Source organism: Lutra lutra, chromosome 3 (genome assembly GCF_902655055.1).
Source record: "Lutra lutra chromosome 3, mLutLut1.2, whole genome shotgun sequence".
Classification (NCBI taxonomy): Eukaryota; Metazoa; Chordata; class Mammalia; order Carnivora; family Mustelidae; genus Lutra; species Lutra lutra.
The window spans coordinates 93937579-93962385 of NC_062280.1; the positions used below are offsets into that span (position 1 = coordinate 93937579).

Below are 24807 nucleotides of genomic sequence, written 5' to 3' on the forward strand. Positions count from 1 at the left end.
CAATTACAAACCAGCTCCCGCACATCACTGCATCTTTTTTTTTTTAAAAGATTTTATTTATTTATTTGACAGACAGAAATCACAAGTAGGCAGAGAGGCAGGCAGAGAGAGAGAGAGGGAGAAGCAGGCTTCCCGCTGAGGAGAGAGCCCGAAGCGGGGCTCGATCCCAGGACCCTGGGATCATGACCTGAGCCGAAGGCAGAGGCCTTAACCCACTGAGCCACCCAGGCGCCCCACATCACTGCATCTTAAAAACTTTACCCCTGTTGGTAACGCTTCCAGGATTGTTCTTTCCCCAGCACTTTCAATATATTGTTCACCTTCCATTTTTTAATAAGGTCTACTCTGATTACTATTTAATACTGCAATCTGATAACCCCTTGAATACTCTGTTCTACTTACTGTACTCCACTTATTCTTTCTATGTAATTTCCCACCTTGAATATATTATGTTTTTTATTTATTGGTTTTATTTATATTTTCACCTCTCTATTGTATCTGAAGTAGAAGCTCAATGGGGGTAGGGATCTCTGTTCATCTTCGCAGGATTTTGGCCAATAATCTTAAACAGATATTCGACTTATAGTTTCAACTCATGTTACTTCTTCAGTGAATGCTTAAAAATCCCAAACACTTCCATAGGCCACTTAAATCATACTTCCTGTCTGTCTTTGAGTCTGTTTGACAATGTGCCTTGTCTGTTCTGTCAAAACAAATGGTTGAAAATGTTTAAAACTCAATCAAATTATTTTTATGAACTTACAATGAGAATAAAATGTGGAGTATTTGACTATATTAAACTAACTCTTCTTGGGAAGATTGTATGTCAGACAGCTCTGGGTCATATCAACACAATCTGTGCTTTCATAGATAGCCGTTAAAATGAATACAACCATGATATGTAATTGTAATCAGATTTATCTTCCAAACACAAGACAATCGATAATTCTTACATGTACAAAATTATTCTTTTTTTTAAAGATTTTACTTACTTATTTGAGAAAGAGAGACAGAAATAGTGATAGCATGAGGAGGAGGAGAAGCAGACTTCCACCAACCAGGGAACCCTAACATGAAACTATCCCAGAACCCTGAGATCATGACCTGAGCCAAAGACAGATGCTTAACCAATTGAGCCACTCTCCCCAGAATTACTATTATCAAAGTTGCTAACTGCTTGATGAGATGTGGTCAGAGACAATGAATATGCATTCATACAACCAAGTTGGTTCTGTATTAAAATTTGGAGCTAATATATTCTTTACAAAACCATTATAGTGTGGGTTGTGGGGGGGTGTGAATCCTACCACCTGTTTATTAAGAATGTTTTTAATGCATAAATATTAATCATTACCCATTTACCAGAGTTTAATGAGCTTTTTTGTTAGAAAGCATCACTTAATTGGTTTAAAAAAAAAACCTTAAATATCTTCAGGAGACTGAAAGTCAACATGGTCAGATAATTAAGCTTACAGTTTACTTGAGCAGTATACATTGTACATTGATAATTTGTTTATTTTAATTGATAAGTTTTTCTTCCAAAAAATGTACAATTCAATAATTTTTAGTGTATGTACAAGATTGTACAACTAACATCACTATGGAATACCAGAATATTTTCATTAACACCAAAGCAAACCCTGTACTCAACAATAGCCACTCTCTATTCCTCCCTTCTCCTAGTCCCTGGCAAGCACCAATATACTCCCTGTCACTACTGATTGGCCTGTTTTGGACATGTCATGTGAACTGAATTACAGAATATATGGCATTTTATGTGTGACTTTTTTAATTTAGCAGAATGTCTTCAAGGTTCATCCACATTGCAACATGTATCATTTCTTCGTTTCCCTCCTACCCCCCTTTTAGGAAGCTTTATAGAGATACAATTTACATACCAGACAATTCACAAATTTAAAGTGTAAAATTCAATGACTCTTAGCAAATATATACAGTTGACTATCATCACCAAATCAATTCTAGAACATTTCAATTGTTCCAAACAGAAGCTCTACTCCCCTTAACCATAACTCTACAAATCTCCCAGTCACCCTCAAACAGTCTTAAACAACTACTAATATATTCAGGTGATCCTTTGCTGGGTGAATAACAACTGTTATGTCCTCTTATTGAATTTATCCCTTTATCATTATGTAATGTCCTTCTTTGTCTCTTGTTACCACCTTCATTTTGAAGCCTATCATAGTGTCCCCTGGTAGTGTCCTTTGAAGCACAAAAAGTTTCTTCTTAGAGGAAAAGCCTTCAGCTGTTCACATTTGAATATGTTAGCTACAGATTTGTCATATATGGCCTATATCAGGTTGAGGTATTTACCTTCTGAATGCACTTTGTTGAAAGTTTTTTATCAAGAATGGATGTCATTTTGTTGAATGCCTTTCTACACCTATTGAGATGATAATACTATTTTTTTCCTTCATTTTGTTAATATGGCATATCACATTGATTAATTTGCAGATGTTGAACCATCCTTGCATTCCTGAAATAAATCTCAGTTGATCATGGTGAATGATCCTTTTATTGTTTTGTTGGATTTGGTTTGCTAATATTTTGTTGAGAATTTTTGCATCTATGTTTATCAGGTATACTGGTCTGTAATTTTCTTTTCTTGTAGTGTCTTGTTTGGATATCATGGTGTTGCTGTCCTTATAGAATAAATTTGGAAGCATTCCTTCCTCTTCTATCTTTTGGAATATTTTGAGAAGAATACATATTAAATCTTCTTTAAATGTTTGATAGTTTCCACCTGTGAAGCCATCTGGTCCTGGACAAAATGTTTTGGGTGTTTTTTTATTGTGATTTAGTTTATTGCTGGTAATTGGTCTGTTCAGATTCTCTATTTCTTCATGATTCAGTGTTGGAAGATTGTATTGTTGGTTATGAATTCCCTCCTTTCCATTTCTTCTTTTGTTTATTTTTTTCCTTCTCTCTTTTTTTCTTGATGAGTCTGGCTAAAGGTTCATCAATTTTATTCATCTTTTCAAAAAATGAGCTATTGGTTTCATTGATCTAATTGAGGTTTTTGGTCTCTATTTCATTTATTTCTACTCTGATCTTTATTATTAACCTTCCTTCTATTAACTTTGGGCTTGTTCGCTCTACTTTTTCTAGCTCCTTTAGTTGTCGGTTTAGATTGAAATTTTTCTCATGTCTTGAGGGAAGTCTGAATTCCTAGAAACTTCCCTTTTAAAACTGCTTTTGGTGTGTCCCAAAGATTTTGAACCACGGTGTTTTCATTTTCATTTCTCTCCAGGTATTTTTTATTTCCTCTTTGATTTCTTTGTTTACTCCTTGGTTATTTAGTAGCTTATTATTTAGGTTCTATGTGTTTATGTTTTTCCAGGTTATTTTCTTGTGATGATCTCTAGTTTCATACTGTTGTGATTGGAAAAGATACTTGATATGATTTCAGTATTCTTAAATTTATTTTATTTTATTTTTTTAAAGATTTTATTTATTTATTTATTTGACAGAGAGAGAGAGAGATCATAAGTAGGCAGAGAGGCAGGCAGGGGGGGTGGAACAGGCTCCCCGCTGAGCAGAGAGCCCAATGTGGGGCTCAATCCCAGGACCCTGAGATCATGACCTGAGCCAAAGGCAGAGGCTTAACCCACTGAGCCACCCAGGTGCTCCAGTCTTCTTAAATTTATTAAGATTTGTTTTGTGGCCTAATATGTGATGTACCCTGAAGAATGTTCCATGTGCACCTGAAAAGAAGTGTATTTTGCTGTTTTTGGATAGAATGTTCTGCAAACATCTGTTAAGTTCATGTGGCATAATGTGTCATTTAAGGCTGATTCTTCCTTAATGATTTTTGATCTGAATGATCTACCCACTGATGTAAAAGAGATGTTAAATTCCCCTAGTATTACTGTATTACTGTCAATTTCTCTTCTTATATCTGTTAATATTTGCTTTATTTATTTAGTTGATCCATTACTGGGTGAATAGATATTATAGTTGTTAAATCCTCTTGCTGAATTTATCCCTTTATCATTATGTAGTATTCATCACTTCACTTTCATTCTGTATGTGTCTTATCATCTGAAGTAACTCTCTTGTATGCAATATATATATGGATCTCCTCTTTTTATCCATTTAGCCACTGTATGTGTTTTGATTAGAGAATTCAGTCCATTCACATTGAAAGTAATTATGGGTAGATATGTGCTTATTATCATTTTGTTTATAGTTTTTGGCTGTTTTGTAGTTACTTTCTGTTCCTTTCTTTTTCTTTTCTTTTTCTTTGTTGCTTGATGACTTTCTTTAATGGCATCCTTATAATTCTTTTTCAATATCTTTTGTATATTTACCCTATGTTTTTGGTTTGTGGTTACAATAAGGCTTACTTATAACAACTTACATCTATAACAGTCTATTTTAAGTTGATAAGAGCTTAAGATTTTTACCCCAGTCTAAAGCTGAACATTTTTACTCTTTCCTCCTCAATTTTATATTTTTGATGTTTATGTCACTTTTGTTATACTTTAATCATGTGTTTTAATTCTTGTGGTCATATTTTTACTACTTTTGTCTTTTAACTTCCATATTGGCTTTATAAGTGATTAACTTATTATCTTTACTATATGTTTACCTTTCCAGTAATATTCTTTTCTATGTATTCTTGTTACTAATTAGGGCCCTTTTTCTTTTCAGCTTAGAGAAGTCTCTTTAACATTTCTCCTAGGGCTGGTTTAGTAGTGATGAACTCCTTTATTTTATTTTTTTTTTATTTAATTTTTTTTTTCAGTGATCCAAAATTCATTGTTTAGGCCTCACACCCAGTGCTCCATGCAATACATGCCCTCCTTAATACCCACCACTGGGCTCACCCAACCCCCTACACCCCCCTTTCCTCTTTAGCTTTTGGTTATGTGGAAAACTCCTTGTCTTTCCTTTAGTCTGAATGATAAGTTTGTCAGGTAAAGTACTCTTGGTTGAAAGTTTGTTTTTCTTTCAGCAGTTTAAATATATCATGCCACTGCTTCTGGCTTGCAAAATTTCTGCTGAAAAGTCTGCTTGTAGTCTTATGGAATTCCCTTGTACATGACAAGCTGTTGTTCTCTTGCTCCTTTAAAATTTTCTCCTTGTCTTTAACTTTTGATATTTTACTTATGATATATCTTGGTGGGGTCTCTTTGAGTTCATCTTATTTGGAACTCTGCACACTTCCTGGATCTGGATGTGTTTCCTTCTCCAGGTTAGGGAAGTTTATAGCCCCTATTTCTTCAAAGAGTATTTCTGCCCCTTCCTCTCTCTTTTCCTTCTGGAGCCTTATAATATGAATGTTAAACAGTTTGATGCTGTCCCTTATGTTATCTTCACTTTTCTTCATTGTTTTTTGTGTTTTGGGGGGGCTGTTGTTGTTTTGGGGTTTTTTTGTGGGTTTGGGCTTTTTTTGTTTGTTTTCTTGCTCTGGTGTGTTTCACTGATTTGTCTTTAAGTTGACTGATTCTTTCTTCTGCCTTTTCTAGTCTGCTGTTGAAACTCTCTAGTGTATTTCTTAGTTGTTTTATGTATTCTTCAGCTATGTGACTTCTATTTGGTACTTATATTTTCCAAATTTTTGTTGAATTTCTCACTGAGGTCATCCATTTTTCTCTCTAATTTGGTAAGCATCTTTGAATTCTTTATCAGGTAAATTATTTATCTCCATTTCATTAAGGGTTTTTAGGGTTTTGTTGTGTTGTTGTTGTTTAGTTGTTGTTATTATTTTCTAGAGTTTTATCCTGTCCTTTGGTTTGGAACATATTTCTTTGGTTTTTGTTTTTTGGGTTTTTTTCTTGACTGTGTTGGTATCTATACAGTGATGAAACAGCCACCCCTCCTGGTCTTGAATGAGTAGCCTCATGTAGGAGATGAACCTTGTTGTTTAACCCTTCTCGGTTCTTGGTTGTCTTTCAAACCTTTGTGCTTTTCCAAGCAGCCTATTACATTTTCAGTAGCTCCAGTATTTGAGGATGTGCCAAGTCCTGTCAGTGTCCTAAAGAAGATCTCAGAAACTAAACTCAGGTTGGCTGGAAATCAGACCCTCAGAAATCAGCCTTTAAAAGTATTCAGATATATACAGTCCTGTGGAACCACAGGGATAAACTGTGCTGGGCACGAGAGCCAGGAACTCTGAGATATTCCCCTGGGAAGCAGTCACAAAAGTCAGGGCTACAGAGAAGTATAGAAGTTCTTTTCTTGGACATACCATTGATCTGGAGTAAGGAAAAGGGAGAGCACCAGCATGACACCCCCAGCCTACGTTCCTTAATACTAGTCAGTAGACCCCTAAATGTTTGACAAGACTGAAGCCTACTCCTTAGACTGAAGCTCTAGGATAAGCAAAGAGTCCTCTTTCAAGAAAGACTAGGCAGAGGGGTGCCTCGGGCTGCTATCTGTGCAGTACCCTAAGATGATAGTCTTCCAAGAACCATCTCTCCGATTTCCATAGTGCTGTGGGACCCAGGTATGTAAGCCCTGCTTGCTACAGGTGATAAAGGGCCATCCTGTGGGTAGCAGCTGCAAAAATTAGGGTACCAGATGTGTGTAAAGCTCCCTTCTAGAAAACACTGGTACTCTACAGCAAGGAACAGGGTGAGCAAGAAAATGACACTTACCCTCTGAGGTCTCTTGAAAGGATTATAGTCACCCATTAAGTATGTTTTAAATTAGAAGACTGCCCCTTAAGCCACAACCATGATAATTACCTAATAGGTTTCCTTCACAGAAAGACTTCCTGTGTCTGTTGCCTCTCGGTGTACCCTGGGGGTGGTTGTTTTAGGACTCCTTCTCCATTGTTTATGGTTCTATAGGACCCATAAGCAAAAGCCCCGCTTGCCACCAGAGCCAGATTTGGAGGTGTTCCCAGAGAGCAGTCATAAAAATCAGGATTGCTAGACAGGGATATGAGCTCCTATTTGGGTGACACCGGTTTTTCCTGTCCCATGGGACCAGGAACATAAGCTGCCCTGGCCTCCAGAGCCAGGCAGTCAACAGGGATCTCCTCGGCAGCAGCTACAAAAAGCAGGGCTCCCTTCTGGAAGACACTGGTGTGCTAGAGCACAGGAAAGGGAGAGTGCAAAGATGGTACCTGCCAGTCTCTGTCCCAGAGTATGTTCCAGCAGTCTTCTAGATGTGTGTGTTAAATGTACACTTACCCTCAGGGAAACACTTTAATATAAGCAGTGGAAATTCCTTCACTTCAAGTCTGAGCATGATCAGCTGTCTCTGAGCTGGAATCTAGGCACATGAATCCTTTAAGAGCCATTTCTCAGATCATGAGTCTTGTGGGTCTAGGGACATGAGCCCCATATGTTTCTAAAGTTAGATTTTTGGGGGAAGGTTGCACTCATCTCTCAGGTGCATGTCTTAAAAGTTGGGGTGCCTGATGTAGGGTTCAAGTGCTTTACTCCTCAGGGAGCAGATCCAGGTTTTAAGTTCCCTCCCAGGTGTGCATCCCTGCTCCTGGGATGGGGTTTATGGCAAGACTGTGTCTCAGCCTCTCTTACCCACTTCCATGTTGTTTTCTACTCCTTTTCTTGGTGTGTAGTCATCACTCAGCCAGCCTTTACATTTTTTTTAAAGAGGAAATTATTCCATATGTAGCTGTAGACTCATTGCGTCCATAGGAGAAGGTGAGTTCAGGATCTTCCGACATTATCATGTTGAACTGGAACCCCTAAAATGTTTTTTGTTAATTGAATTATATATATATATTTGACACATAATGTTATATTAATTTCAGGTGTAGGACATAGTGATTTCACAAGTCTGTTCATTATTCCTAAAAGGTTTTAATTTTGATGAATATATTTTGTCCATTCTTTTATTACTCCAGATTTTGTGTTATATCTGAGAAACCATTACCTAATATAAGGCCATCAAAATTTATATATAGTTTTCCTCTTAGAATTTAAGCTTTCACATGCAGGTCTGAATGATTCTGAGGTTGTTTTTCTATAAGGTTTGAAATATATATATATATATATATATATATATATATATACACACATATATATATCCCAATGACTTTATTTTACTCCTCTCGTATTTTTCCCTTTTTCCATGTTTTAAATTTACATGTTTGCTTTATGTCTGAGCACATTGCATTTCCATTTTATTCTTCCATGATTACCCACCTTTGAGTCTTAGATCTAAAATTAAATATATAGTTCTTTCCACCAATGACTTTGCCACTTTCCTTAATCATCTCTTAGAGGGAAAAAGTTATCTGCTAGTTATCTGCTGTTAACTTCTGTAAATTTAATGTCTGAAAAAATATTCATAGATTCCTAAGGGTTTATAACTGTTCTTTTTATTCCCATAGCCTGATATTATAAGGAAAACTGAGTTGAATATAAAATAATTAGGTAATTTTTATTGAGTTTCTTGAAAATATTTCTCTTTTGTATTACTTTCCATATTTTTGTTGGAGTCTAATTTCAACCTAATTTTCTTTTATTTTTAAGTGATGTGATTTTTTTTTTTACCTGAAGTTCAGAGGAGTATTTATTCATTTTAAAGTCTAATAATTGAATTAAGAAACATCTAGGAGTTAATAATTCAGGTTTTTTTCAGGAAACTTTTCTTGAGTTACAGTTTTAAATATTGGTTCTGTTTATATTTTTTCTTTTTCATAAATTCCAATTTTATATGTATGTTAAAACTGCTTTGCCACTCTATCACTTTCATTGGACTTTTCTAATTTTTTATGTGTTTTGGCTTCACTTTTTTTGCTCTTCTTATTTCCATTATTTATACTCCTATTGAATTTTCAGTTGTACCTATTTTCCCTTGAGCATCTTGTAACTTTTCCTTTTCTTCTGGGATGAGCTTGTTCATTTATCTATCTGTCTATTTTAGAGTCAGACTTTATTTCACATATCTGCTGGCTATGAGTTTTCAAGTTTATAATTGAAAGCATTTATACTTCTTTTCCTTGTTCAAAACAGTCATACTTCAGGGCCCTCTCTTGAGCTGCTTCCTAGCTTCCTTTCATTATTTAATAAAACAAAACAAAACCAAAAAAACCTCCCCTGGGTTGTCTTCTCTGGTCCTTCACATATTCCATTCCTTTTTTCTTTTCTTTTCACTTTCTGGTAGTGAGTGCTCTGATATGCCAGATTTCAGATCTATTCGTCATATTTATCCACTCGCTGGCTTTCTTACGAGAGTCAACCATAATTGGTGTCATCTATGTTCTCCTATGAGAATCTCATGCATTTCCTGTCTTCTGTGCTATCCACACCTGACTTGCCACAAATGCAAGGACTCCATATCCAACTCTAATGGTCTGGCTTATTTATTTGCCCACTAGGATATAACTGGAAGTTCTGGTATTTTCTGACTTTTACCTCTCTGTGGGTGTTCAGTTTGGGATATTTTCATAGTTAGTCTGTATGAGATTTTTAATAATATGTGTTTACACATATTACATATATTTACACATATTGAAATTAGGTGGCCATCATCTTTTCAAAATCCTTCTTCATGAGGAGTTTCTAAATTAATATATTTATTTTAGTTTTTTATGTTAATTATAGTAAATTCTGAATTTGTGATTAAATTAACGACTTAATAGAATATTAGTAATAGTAATAAGAAGAAAATATATAGAGCCTTATTTTTTAATTTTCCAGTGTTTTCAGAATTTTTAAAAGTTGTTAAAAAGATATTTAACAAGACTGGAACATGTTATTATGACTTCATAAAACTTCAGATAGAGTCAGTAGAATTGTTGATAAGCTCTTTGATCTGATTTCATGTAGTCCATTAAGTTGTATTAAACAGCACATTGCAGCTTGTCAGAATAAATAAAAAGAGAAGGAAAAGTAAGCCGTGCTAGTCTGGGGGAAATGTTCACTTTATAATGATTTTTTGATAATCAAGTTGTGATTTAATTTCCCATATTCAACCTACTTGGTTGAATAATTTATCATGTTTTTGAATAATTTATCATGTTTTTGACCCTTCTTGGTCTATCCCTCAATACCATTTTATAAGATGTTCATATCTAGAAATATTGGGTAATGCAGATTTAATTATTACTCCAAGGTTATCATGGTATTTAGAAGGCTGTAATTTAATTCAATGTACTGCCCTTTCAACAAAAATTGAATATTCCAGATTTAACAAATATAAAATGTCATCAATGAAAACATCTTGTCATTTTCTTTGCAGGTTTCTTCTAACAAAAGTGATCAGCTCATTTCCCTTTGTTATTACCTGGACTTGTGTTACTAATTTTAAATTTTTTTTTCAAAAGAAGATAGTAACCTGAAACTTTGAGGTATATAATATGAATGAAAGGCAAAGATATTTTTTTTAACTGAAAGGCAAAGATTTAAAATCTATTTGGATATAAAATTAATCGTATTTAAGTTCTCTTTCAAAAGCTAAGAAGAATTGAAGGAATCCATTAAGAATACCTTCATTTGTTACTGTTAATATTTAAGGGTAAAAATTATTCAGATGTACAAAAAATTATGAGGAGAAAATTTACAAAACTGAAATCTGTTTCTGAGAAAACTAATGATGACTGACCAAGGTGATATTTTCTTTTTCCCCGGTTAGCCATGACATGATTAGATTGGTTTTCTAACTCCAAGCTCCCTCTCTCTTTTTCTATTTAATTCAGTGGTTTTAACCAGAAGACTGCATAATTATCACCTATGAAGATTTTTAAAAATATATATGGAAAGTTGTAACAACCTTTTGGAGAGCAATCTGTCACTATCAAAATATACATTATGCATGCTTGGAGCCCAGCATTTCTATTTCTACAAATTTGTGTGACATGTATATATGTAGGTGTTTATTTGTATATTTCTAGGAAAATATTTAGAAACTAAAAAATAAATATCAATAGATTGGTTAAGTACATAATGGTATAAATATATCAAGAAATACTATGCAGCTTTAAGAAAGGATAAAAGAAATACTATGCAGCTTTAAGAAAGTGCATAATGGTATAAATATATCAAGAAATACTATGCAGCTTTAAGAAAGGATAAGAAAGAACAAAAATATGTTTTCAATTTATGTGATAAATAAATTGCAAATCAATATATATGGGCATAATGCCACTTATGTAAATATATATGTGTGTGTAAATATAGTCATATAGATATATGCATGTATAGAGACACACATGTATACATAATAAAAATATACAGTATACACACAAACCAGTAACAGATGGGAAGATGAATTCAGGAGAATTATTTCATATCCTGTGTGTTAATGCATTTTTTTTAAAATGAATAACATCTATTTCTTCTCTAATATTGATAGTAATATTTAATACAAGTACTTGAGTTAAACACACAGAGATTCTATTCTGGCTCAAAAACTTAAGGTCTGGCTCAAGCACTTTTACAATTCTAGAATCTCCACAGCCAGATTTTTATGCACACCACCTTGATTTTCTGAGCACCTATTTTTTTTTAAGATTTTATTTATTTATTTGACAGAGACAGACACAGCAAGAGAGGGAACACAAGCAGGGGGTGTGGAAGAGGGAGAAGTAGGCTTCCCGCCAAGCCGAGAGCCCAATATGGTGCTCACTCCCAGGACCCTGGGATCACGAGCTGAGCTGAAGGCAGAGGGTTAACCCACTGAGCCACTCAGGCACCCCTGAGCACCTATTTTTGATAGGAACCATCCAGCACTGTGTAGACAATTGTTGATCCAAAAACAGACATAATATGCACACACAAAGCTCCTAGTCTAGGGGAGTATATTACCCAGTTTAGGCTGCAGCAACAAATCAACCCCGAAATACTCGGGATTTACCATTGCAAGAAATTATAACAATGAGTAGGACAGCTCTGGGACCCATGCTGAAGGAGCAGCAACTCTCTGGGGTCCACTCTTTTCATGACACACGCCAGAAGTTATAGTTAAAACAGGCAGAAAGGGATAAGAGCATTGAAAGCATCTGCTCTTTTCCACCCGAAAAAAAACCAAAGTTGTTGCTTTGGCTAACAAGACTACATGATTTGTTTATCAGATGTGTTATTCTCTATCTCCCCCTTCCTCCCTCTACGGTAGTTGACTCTGGCTTTGGCTATTCTTCAGACACCACAGACATGCTCACATTGTTGCACATCTGAAGCTGTGATTTCTTCTCCTTGAATCAATTACTTATTATTTGCAAAAAACTCGAGTTGAGAGAAGACTTTTTGAATCTCAGTTATTCAATATTAATTTTTAACCTGTTTAAAGTCAAACAGAATGATTTGGGGGTTTATAATAGAAAGGGTGGTTTCTGGATTAACCAATAAAATGAGTTACTTTTCAAAATTTCATTTACTCAAATCCAAAAGAAATGACATTCACTTAGTATGTTCCTGACTGATATGTAGGATTCCTGAAGAGTGGCTCTTGGCTTATCATACAGACATTATTTGAATTTCAAATCTAGTAAAATCTTTCTACAAAAAAATAACAACAACAACAAACAAAAAAACCTTGCAAAGTATAACTATAGCTTACATATTATCTTCTTTATCACAGGGAATAATGGGACAGCTGAAAATTGTTTCAGCCTCATGACAAAGATGGGAGAATCACTTTATGGTTTCTAATTATACTCTCTGGAATAGACATGTGAATTCTCCCTGAAATATTCTAGTTTTTGCAGAGCCTTTGCTTGAATCTTATAAATACATTTCCAATACGGTTGAATAGTTAAGTGTACTTCATTTTGCATATTGTTTCCTGTGATATTTACATGACAATGGTGAAGTAAGGCATAACCAGAAGAACAGTGATGTCTTAAATAGAGTTCCTTTCAAAAGCACAAATACCTTATATTTCAAGGAGGCACTAGCATTGGTTGTTCTGTTCCTGTATCACTTGCTCTTTCAATATGGTCAAAAGAGAGCATTGGCAAAAGGTCAGAGAGCAGAAGAAAACGTTCCATAATCCTCAGGCTGCCTGTTGCAGTTGGGCAGTGTCTGTGTTTCTCCATCTGCAGCAGCTCCTGTCAGGTGGCTGCTCTTTCTAGCGTTAGCCCTTACAGGTTTTGGCTACTGCTTCCCCCTTCCCTTCAGACCCTGAGGGGGTAATGGCTTTATACTCTTGTATTCTTTTGCTTCATTCACCTTTTCATTTCCCTTAACTCAGCCTCTGGCTTTCCAAATTGTCCCTTCATTAAACTCTTTTAGTAGTGATCCTGCTCACTGTACCATTTGCTTCCTACCCAGGACCATGACTCATATAATCGTCTATCATGCTCTGTGTCCTATGAAAGTTTTCAAATGAAAGTGGCAAGGATGAGAATAAATTATACTTTTCTAACTAGCAAGTCTAAGTGAGTTGGAGGAAATCAGAGGGGGAAACAAACCATGAGAGACTGTGGACTCTGAGAAACAAACTGAGGGTTTTGGAGGGGTGAGGGGCTGGGAGGTTGGATGAGCCTGGTGATGGGTATTATGGAGGGCACCTATTGCATGGAGTACTGGGTGTGGTGCATAAACAATGAATCTTGGAACACACACACAAATTAAATTTTTTAAAAAGCCATGAGCAAGAATTAAAAAAAAAAAATCAGATCATGAAAATAGGATTCAGCAGGGGCTCCTGGGTGGCTAAGTAGGTTAAGTATCCAACTCTTGATTTCCGCTCAGGTCATGATCTCAGGGGTGTGAGATTAAGCCCTACATTGGGCTCTGCAAAGGGTATAGAGCCTGCTTAATATTCTCTCTCTCCCTCTCCTCCTCCCTGCTCATGCTCTCTCTCTTTCAATTAAAAAAAAAAAAATGGGATTCAACTAATCTATTCCCTTCCTAGTACACTTGCCCTTGATGTTTCTCTAACAACTGGGCTGACCTTAGTCTTGCTAATCCTCTTCTTCAGTCTAGTTTCCCCACCCTTTGACTCTCTACACCTCCTGGAACCTGATGTCCACTGAGTGAAACCATGAGGCTTACCTGCTTGCTTGGATGTTTTTAGCATGTTGGGGTAATTTATTTACTTTAAAAAAAAAAATGCTTCTCCATAGGCAAAGGATTTTTCCTATGGTTATTTAAAAACATTAGTCCTCCTTTTTAATGACATAAGTAATACATGAATATATGACTGTTTCATAATCATATGAAAATATTATTTCAAGTAATATAAAGTATACAGAGTAAAATGTAAAAAAGCCCTCTTTGTTACTTCCCAGTCTTGCTTCGGTCCCTAGAAATATCTGCTCTTTGACAATCAGCTAAGCCTCCTTTCAGATTACCTATCTAATTTTTGTTTTTAACATTAATAGAATCATATTGTATGTATAGTTATGTGTCATGTATGTTACATAAATGTCTTATATTTGTATGTTACCTAAAGGCATGTCTCTGTATGTATATTGCTCTATATCGTATACATATTATCATATAAAAGGAATATCTCTATCTCAAATCATCTGTATGTCTGGTCAACTATAGATGCCTTGGGTCACTTTCCAAGTCTTACATATTATTATAATTGGTAAGTGCTGCATAATATTCCACAGAATTAATCTATTTTCTCACTATAGCAAATAATGCAATAATAACTTTCTCATATATGTTTAATTATACTCTTACTTTGGGATAGATCTCTGAAAGGAGATGGCTGAGTCAAGAAAATGTGTTCTTTAAAATTTTTGATAGATATTGTCAAATTGTCATACCTAGTAGTAGTCACTCCCAATTCCCCCTTGGCCCTAGACAACCACTAATCTACTTTCTGTCTCTGTATATTTGCTTATTCTGGAAATTTCACATCAATGGAATCACAAACTTATTATCAACATCAAAATGTTTCCAAGGTTCATCCTGTTGTAGCATGTGTCTGTACTGTATCACTTTTTATTGCCAAATAACATTCCACTGTATGAGTATACCTTGCATTTATTTATTCATCAGTTGGTAGAAATTTGTGTCATTTCTACTTTTCAACTGTTATAAATGCCACTATGATCATAATGTATGAGTTTTTGAGTAGACATATGATTATACTTTTCTTTTTTTTTTAAAGATTTTATTTATTTGTCAGAGAAGGAGAGAGAGAGAGAGAGAGAGCAAACACACAGGCAGAGTGGCAGGCAGAGGCAGAGGGAGAAGCAGGCTTCCTGCTGAGCAAGGAGCCTGATGTGGGACTCGATCCCAGGACACTGGGATCATGACCTGAGCCGGAGGCAGCTGCTTAACCAACTGAGCCACCCAGGCGTCCCTGATTATACTTTTCTTGAGTATATAGTAGACTTGATGGGTCATGTGGTAACTATATGTTTAACATCTTGAGAAATTTTGCCAAGAATATTCAATAATTAAATTATTCAATATTCAGTATTATCAATATTCAATAATATCAAGAATATTCAATAAATAAAAAAATAAATATTTCTAATTGTGTTAGTATATTTGCTATGCCATCACTGAGTCTATGAAGTAGGTAAAATTTTATAAAGATCATCAGTGTTTTGTCTGTATAATTAATCAAGAGATTATAATTGTGTTGGAAATGTAGATTTGCTATTCCAAAAATATTCATAGGAACCATAAAAAAAAAACTGGAAAGAATATAGTCTTTGTTTTGAACCAATGCAATTTAGATGACAGTACACGTTGAATGATTATTAGACATGTTTAGAGTTTGAATTCCAAAGATTTATAGATCTTTGAAATCATTTTTAATGTCTTTATTTTGCACCTGTGAAAATAAAATAATTATTGTCCAAATATGATAAACTTAGAGATAAAATTTGGGTTTCGTATTATAAAAATCTCACTTTGGGGGAGGAGTCAAGATGGCGGAGAAGTAGCAGGCTGAGACTACTTCGGGTAGCGGGAGATCAGCTAAATAGCTTATCTAAAGATTGCAAACACCTACAAATCCAACAGGAGATTGAAGAGAAGAAGAACAGCAATTCTAGAAACAGAAAATCAACCACTATCTGAAAGGTAGGACTGACGGACAAGTGAATCCAAAGCGACGGGAAGATAGACCGCGGGGGGAGGGGCCGGCTCCCAGCGAGCAGCGGAGCAACGGAGCAAAATCAGGACTTTTAAAAGTCTGTTCCGCTGAGCGACATCGCTCCAGAGGCTTAACTGGAGTGAAGCCCAGGCGGGGTCAGCGCGGCCTCAGACCCGCAGGTTCGCAGAAGGATCGGGGGTGTCTGAGTGTCGCAGAGCTTACCGGTATTGGAGCGGGGAAGCCGGCTACAGAGACAGAGCCGAGGAGTGACTCTCAGCTCGGGGTTGCCTTGAACCGGTCGCAGGCTTGGTCAGCTCGGAGCACGGCCGGAGGCCAGGGTGACGGGAGTCATTGGGCGCTGTTCACTGAGGGCGCACTGAGGAGTGGGGCCCCGGGCTCTCGGCTTCTCCGGGCTGGAGACCGAGAGGCCGCCATCTTCATTCCCATCCTCCGGAACTCTACGGAAAGCGCTCAGGGAACAAAAGCTCCCGAAAGCAAACCCGAGCGGATTACTCAGCCCGGCCCAGGTAAGGGCGGTGCAACTCCGCCTGGGGCAAAGACGCTTGAGAATCACTACAACAGGCCCCTCCCCCAGAAGATCAACGGGAAACCCAGCCAGGACCAAGTTCACCTACTGAGGAGTGCAGTTTCAATACCAAGGAGAGCGGCGGAATTCCAGAGGAGAAGAAAGCAAAGCACAGAACTCATGGCTTTCTCCCCATGATTTTTTAGCCTTGCATGTAATTTAATTTTTTTTTCAATATTTTTTTCTTTTTCTCTTCTTCTGCTAAATTTTTTAAACTTTTACCGTTTTCTTTTTTAACGTTTTTTAAATAGTTTATCTAATATATATATATTTTTTTCTTCTTTTTATATTTTTTCTTTATCGGCTTTCTTTTTTTAAATAGTTTCTTTTTTTTTTTTTTTTTTTTTTTTCAACGCCTTTTTATCCCCTTTCTCCCCCCTCACAATTTGGGATCCCTTCTGATTTGGCTAAAGCATATTTTCCTGGGGTTGTTGCCACCCTTTTAGTATTTTACTTGCTCCTTCATAAACTCTTATCTGGTCAAATGACAAGGCGGAAAAATTCACAACAAAAAAAAGAACAAGAGGCAGTACCAAAGGCTAGGGACCTAATCAATACAGACATTGGTAATATGTCAGATATAGAGTTCAGAATGACGATTCTCAAGGTTCTAGCCAGGCTTGAAAAAGGCATAGAAGATACTAAAGCAACCCTCTCGGGAGATATAAAAGCCCTTTCTGGAGAAATAAAAGAACTAAAATCTAACCAAGTTGAAATCAAAAAAGGTATTAATGAGGTGCAATCAAAAATGGAGGCTCTCACTGCTAGGATAAATAAGGCAGAAGAAAGAATTAGCAATATAGAAGACCAAATGACAGAGAATAAAGAAGCTGAGCAAAAGAGGGACAAACAGCTACTGGACCACGAGGGGAGAATTGGAGAGATAAGTGACACCATAAGATGAAACAACATTAGAATAATTGGGATTCCAGAAGAAGAGGAAACAGAGAGGGGAGCAGAAGGTATATTGGAGAGAATTTCCCCAATATGGCAAAGGGAACAAGCATCAAAATTCAAGAGGTTCAGAGAACCCCCCTCAAAATCAATAAGAATAGGTCCACACTACGTCACCTAATAGTAAAATTTACAAGTCTTAGTGACAAAGAAAAGATCCTGAAAGCAGCCCGGGAAAAGAAGTCTGTAATGTACAATGGTAAAAATATTAGATTGGCAGCAGACTTATCCACAGAGACCTGGCAGGCCAGAAAGAGCTGGCATGATATATTCAGAGTACTAAATGAGAAAAACATGCAGCCAAGAATACTATATCCAGCTAGGCTATCATTGAAAATAGAAGGAGAGACTAAAAGCTTCCAGGACAAACAAAAACTGAAAGAATTTGAAAATACCAAACCAGCTCTACAGAAAATATTGAAAGGGGTCCTCTAAGCAAAGAGAGACCCTAAAAGTAGTAGATCAGAAAGAAACAGAGACAATATATAATAACAGTCACCTTACAGGCAATACAATGGCACTAAATTCATATCTCTCAATACTTACCCTGAATGTTAATGGGCTAAATGCCCCAATCAAAAGACACAGGGTATCAGAATGGATCAAAAAACAAAACCCATCTATATGTTGCCTACAAGAAACTCATCTTAAGCCCGAAGACACCTCCAGGTTTAAAGTGAGGGGGTGGAAAAGAATTTACCATGCTAATGGACATCAGAAAAAAGCAGGAGTGGCAATCCTTATAGCAGATCAATTAGATTTTAAGCCAAAGACTATAATAAGAAATGAGGAAGGACACTATATCATACTCAAAGGATCTGTCCAACAAGAAGATCTAACAATTTTAAATATCTATGCCCCTAACGTGGGAGCAGCCAACTATATAAACCAATTAATAACAAAATCAAAGAAACACATCGACAAGAATACAATAATAGTAGGGGATTTTAACACTCCCCTCACTGAAATGGACAGATCATCCAAGCAAAAGATCAACAAGGAAATCAAGGCCTTAAATGACACACTGGACCAGGTGGACATCACAGATCTATTCAGAACATTTCATCCCAAAGCAACAGAATACACATTCTTCTCTAGTGCACATGGAACATTCTCCAGAATAGATCACATTCTTGGTCCTAAATCAAGTCTCAACCGGTATCAAAAGATTGGGATCATTCCCTGCATATTTTTAGACCACAATGCTCTAAAGCTAGAACTCAATAACAAGAGGAAATTTGGAAAGAACCCAAATACATGGAGACTAAACAGCATCCTTCTAAAGAATGAATGGGTCAACCAGGAAATTAAAGAAGAATTGAAAAAATTCATGGAAACAAATGATAATGAAAACACAACGGTTCAGAATCTGTGGGACACAACAAAGGCAGTCCTGAGAGGAAAATATATAGCGGTACAAGCCTTTCTCAAGAAACAAGAAAGGTCTCAGTTACACAACCTAACCCTACACCTAAAGGAGCTGGAGAAAGAACAAGAAAGAAACCCTAAACCCAGCAGGAGAAGAGAAATCATAAAGATCAGAGCAGAAATCAATGAAATAGAAACCAAAAAAACAATAGAACAAATCAACGAAACTAGGAGCTGGTTCTTTGAAAGAATTAATAAGATTGATAAACCCCTGGCCAGACTTCTCAAAAAGAAAAGAGAAAGGACCCAAATAAATAAAATCATGAATGAAAGAGGAGAGATCACAACGAACACCAAAGAAATACAGACAATTATAGGAACATACTATGAGCAACTCTACGCCAACAAATTTGACAATCTGGAAGAAATGGATGCATTCCTAGAGACATATAAACTACCACAACTGAACCAGGAAGAAATAGAAACCCTGAACAGACCCATAACCAGTAAGGAGATTGAAACAGTCATCAAAAATCTCCAAACAAACAAAAGCCCAGGGCCAGACGGCTTCCCGGGGGAATTCTACCAAACATTTAAAGAAGAAGTAATTCCTATTCTCCTGAAACTGTTCCAAAAAATAGAAATAGTAGGAAAACTTCCAAACTCATTTTATGAAGCCAGCATCACCTTGATCCCCAAACCAGACAAGGATCCCAACAAAAAAGAGAACTAGAGACCAATATCCTTGATGAACACAGATGCAAAAATTCTCGCCAAAATACTAGCCAATAGGATTCAACAGTACATTAAAAGGATTATTCACCACGACCAAGTGGGATTTATTCCAGGGCTGCAAGTTTGGTTCAACATCTGCAAATCAATCAATGTGATACAACACATTAATAAAAGAAAGAACAAGAACCATATGATACTCTCCATAGATGCTGAAAAAGCATTTGACAAAGTACAGCATCCCTTCCTGATCAAAACTCTTCAAAGTGTAGGGATAGAGGGCACATACCTCAATATTATCAAAGCCATCTATGAAAAACCCACTGCAAATATCATCTCAATGGAGAAAAACTGAAAGCTTTTCCACTAAGGTCAGGAACACGGCAGGGATGTCCGTTATCACCACTGCTATTCAACATAGTACTAGAAGTCCTAGCCTCAGCAATCAGACAACAAAAGGAAATTAAAGGCATCCAAATCGGCAAAGAAGAAGTCAAACTATCACTCTTTGCAGATGATATGATACTCTATGTGGAAAACCCAAAAGACTCCACTCCAAAACTGCTAGAACTTGTACAGGAATTCAGTAAAGTGTCAGGATATAAAATCAATGCACAGAAATCAGTTGCATTTCTCTACACCAACAACTAGACAGAAGAAAGAGAAATTAAGGAGTCCATCCCATTTACAATTGCACCCAAAACTATAAGATACCTAGGAATAAACCTAACCAAAGAGACTAAGAATCTATACTCAGAAAACTATAAAGTACTCATGAAAGAAATTGAGGAAGACACAAAGAAATGGAAAAATGTTCCCTGCTCCTGGATTGGAAGAATAAATATTGTGAAAATGTCTATGCCACCTAAAGCAATCTACACATTTAATGCAATTCCTATCAAAGTACCATCCATTTTTTTCAAAGAAATGGAACAAATAATCCTAAAATGTATATGGAACCAGAAAAGACCTCGAATAGCCAAAGGAATATTGAAAAAGAAAGCCAAAGTTGGTGTCATCACAATTCCGGACTTCAAGCTCTATTACAAAGCTGTCATCATTAAGACAGCATGGTACTGGCACAAAAACAGACACATAGATCAATGGAACAGAATAGAGAGCCCAGAAATGGACCCTCAACTCTATGGTCAACTCATCTTCAACAAGGCAGGAAAGAATGTCCAATGGAAAAAAGACAGCCTCTTCAATAAATGGTGTTGGGAAAATTGGACAGCCACATGCAGAAAAATGAAATTGGATCATTTCCTTATACCACACACGAAAATAGACTCAAAATCGATGAAGGATCTCAATGTGAGAAAGGAATCCATCCAAATCCTTGAGGAGAACACAGGCAGCAACCTCTTTAACCTCAGCCGCAGCAACATCTTCCTAGGAACATCACCAAAGGCAAGGGAAGCAAGGGCAAAAATGAACTTTTGGGATTTTATCAAGATCAAAAGCTTTTGCACAGCAAAGGAAACAGTTAACAAAACCAAAAGACAACTGACAGAATGGGAGAAGATATTTGCAAATGACATATCAGATAAAGGGCTAGTGTCCAAAATCTATAAAGAACTTAGCAAACTCAACACCCAAAGAACAAATAATCCAATCAAGAAATGGGCAGAGGACATGAACAGACATTTCTGCAAAGAAGACATCCAGATGGCCAACAGACACATGAAAAAGTGCTCCATATCACTCGGCATCAGGGAAATACAAATCAAAACCACCATGAGATATCACCTCACACCAGTCAGAATGGCTAAAATGAACAAGTCAGGAAATGACAGATGCTGGCGAGGATGCGGAGAAAGGGGAACCCTCCTACACTGTTGGTGGGAATGCAAGCTGGTGCAACCACTCTGGAAAACAGCATGGAGTTTCCTCAAAATGTTGAAAATAGGGACGCCTGGGTGGCTCAGTTGGTTAAGCAGCTGCCTTCGGCTCAGGTCATGATCCCAGCGTCCTGGGATCGAGTCCCACATCGGGCTCCTTGCTTGGCGGGGAGCCTGCTTCTACCTCTGCCTCTGCCTGCCATTCTGTCTGCCTGTGCTCGCTCGCTCTCCTCTCTCTCTCACAAATAAATAAAAAATCTTTAAAAAAAAATGTTGAAAATAGAACTACCCTATGACCCTGCAATTGCACTGCTGGGTATTTACCCTAAAGATACAAACGTAGTGATCCGAAGGGGCACGTGCACCCGAATGTTTATAGCAGCAATGTCTACAATAGCCAAACTATGGAAAGAACCTAGATGTCCATCTACAGACGAATGGATAAAGAAGACGTGGTATATATACACAATGGAATACTATGCAGCCATCAAAAGAAATGAAATCTTGCCATTTGCGACGACGTGGATGGTACTAGAGGGTATCATGCTTAGCGAAATAAGTCCATCGGAGAAAGACAACTATCATATGATCTCCCTGATATGAGGGAGAGGAGATGCAACATGGGGGGTTGAGGGGGTAGGAGAAGAGTAAATGAAACAAGATGGGATTGGGAGGGAGACAAACCATAAGTGACTCTTAATCTCACAAAACAAACTGAGGGTTGATGGGGGGAGGGGGTTGGGAGAGGGGGGTTGGGTTATGGATATTGGGGAGGGTATGTGCTATGGTGAGTGCTGTGAAGTGTGTAAACGTGGCGATTCACAGACCTGTACCCCTGGGGATAAAAATATATGTTTATAAAGCTGTTAAAAAAAAAAAAAAAGAAAAAGAAAAAGAAAAAGAAAAAAGAAAGGATGAATACCCAAGTTTTGTAGCAACATGAACGGGACTGGAAGAGATTATGCTGAGTGAAATAAGTCAAGCAGAGAGAGTCAATTATCATATGGTTTCACTTATTTGTGGAGCATAACAAATAGCATGGAGGACAAGGGGAGATGGAGAGGAGAAGGGAGTTGAGGGAAATTGGAAGGGGAGTTGAACCATGAGAGACTATGGACTCTGAAAAACGATCTGAGAATTTTGAAGGGGTGGGGGTTGGGAGGTTGGGGGCACCAGGTGGTGGGTATTGTAGAGGGCACGGATTGCATGGAGCACTGGGTGTGGTGCAAAAATAATGAATACTGTTATGCTGAAAAAAATTAAAAAAATAAAAAAAATAAAAAAAATAAAAAAAAATCTCACTTTGTCTTGTGAGGACTGTATGATTTTTTGTTGTGTATTTGTTTTACTTGTTTGGGAGTTGTCTGCTCAAAATCAATATCCCCTTTCTTATAGAAAAGAGATGGTTTGAGGGTACACAAAGATTTTCCAATAAAGCTTGGTCTGTTTGGTATTGGATAAAATACTGTATACACATGATGGGCAAGCTTTTGATGATGATAAAATATATACAATGACCTTTGATTTTTTTTAAAGATTTTATTTATTTATTTGACAGAGAGAGAGATCACAAGTAGACAGAGAGGCAGGCAGAGAGAGAGAAAGAAGGAAGCAGGCTCCTTGCTGAGCAGAGAGCCCGATGTGGGACTCGATCCCAGGACCCTGAGATCATGACCTGAGCCGAAGGCAGCAGCTTAACCCACTGAGCCACCCAGGCACCCTGACCTTTGATTTTTATGTAGAAATTTTAGTTTATACCTATCTAAAAAAATTCCTTCAATATAATAGTGTTTCTATATGCTAAACACCATGATAAATGGTGATTTTAAATCTTTATTTTATTTTTTAATAAGTTATGCCACAGATGTTACTGTGTTTATGTTTGAGGTAGAAACTACATATTGAGTTGTGATTGACTTGTTTAGTGGTAAGCAGCTGTAATTTGAATCCTCATCTCTAAATGCCATATCTAGTTTTTTATATCACTGCTACAAAGACTTAGAGATGGAGAGGAAATTCACTTTCTAGATTAATTGCCCAAAACGAGTGACTTTCAGTGAACTGTGTGTCCTTCGTGAGAATATTATTTAAACCTTATTGTACCTTTACAGATTGCCTGGGAACAATTGTGGTTCTTCATCCTGTCAGATGTGGAACCTCTACAAGGGACCTGCTAGGATCAGAGAACACATTCCAGGGCTTCGCAAGGGGTTGGTGGCACTGAGATTCCTGTAATTACAGCCTTATTTGAAGGGCTGTGAACACTCCTAGGGATGTAATTTGGGATAAAGAGAAATGCTTTAAATCAAAACTATGTCCTCCACTGGGTCACAGTTACAGTTGTTCAATAATATTTTCTAAAAAATTCTGACATTTAATATTATAATTTTCATATCAAAAGTCCTCAGACCACCATCCTTCATCCAGATATTTTTATTTTCTTTTTTAAAATTGTAACTCCAGTATAATTAACACAGAGTGCTAGTTTTAGGTGTGCAAGACAGTGATTCAACAATCTGAAATAATTCTCTTTTTAATAAACATTATCAACAAAAGATGTTAGAAGTGATGACTTGTAAGGTCTATAATGCTGGTTTCATAAATTCAGTATCTTCTGGTCTCTCTGAGGATAGCAAAAGCATTAATTTTTTTTTAAATTTTTATTTTATATCCTATTCTTTGAAGGAACTATTTTATTTAGCCCCCTGTCTGCCCTTTCAACCTACCTTCATTTTTTGTTTACTTTTGCTTTTGTAGCATTTTGTCAACTCTTCTTGCATGACTGTAGATTCTAGGTTTTCTGTTCATTTTTAAGTACAAGACAGTTGAAGAGGTGTTGCGGGTTTTGGCTTACATTAATGGGGGTTGTTAATTGGCAGGAATACCTAAGAGAGAAGTAGATGAACTATTTCACTGGTAGGGGAAATTTTAAATGATTGAAGTTGGACTTTGAGCCAGAGCACCAATGCCCACAGTAGTTGAGCTACTTCACCAAATGGTATGTTTAGTTATTGCTGTGTGTTCTTATCTTAGGAAGAAGGGAAAATATGGTCAAGCCACCATCTGGCAACACCTTATTTAACACCTAGTTACATTATTTTGGGAATTGCTGGGCTAAGGGATGTAATCATAAATCTTGAACTCTGCTCTAAAATAAACCTTTACTGTTTTATTTCTTTTTAAGGAAAAACTCATTTAATTACTGAGAACTAATGTGTTCTCTCATTTTTACGATTTCTGTTAGTGGTCCTACTGCTCTCGTTGTATCCCTTAGTCAAACACCTGAAGTTGTTCTGACGCCTTCTCTCTTCTGGAATTCAGTTTAGTAATTTATCTTATATCTGTTTCTCATTTCCATTTCCCCTGGAACCAACC

The 24807-nt window shown here is 36.7% G+C and overlaps 1 long non-coding RNA gene across 2 annotated transcripts in view; it reads left to right on the forward strand.

The window, feature by feature from the left end:
- Positions 1–23849, forward strand: part of LOC125096065 (uncharacterized) — a 38576-nt gene extending 14727 nt beyond the window's left edge. For both annotated transcript variants that reach the window (XR_007126048.1, XR_007126047.1), the window contains exon 3: positions 23544–23849. This is a non-coding gene — a long non-coding RNA (uncharacterized LOC125096065). The remainder of the gene's footprint in view (positions 1–23543) is intronic.
- The last annotated feature ends 958 nt before the right edge of the window (positions 23850–24807 follow it).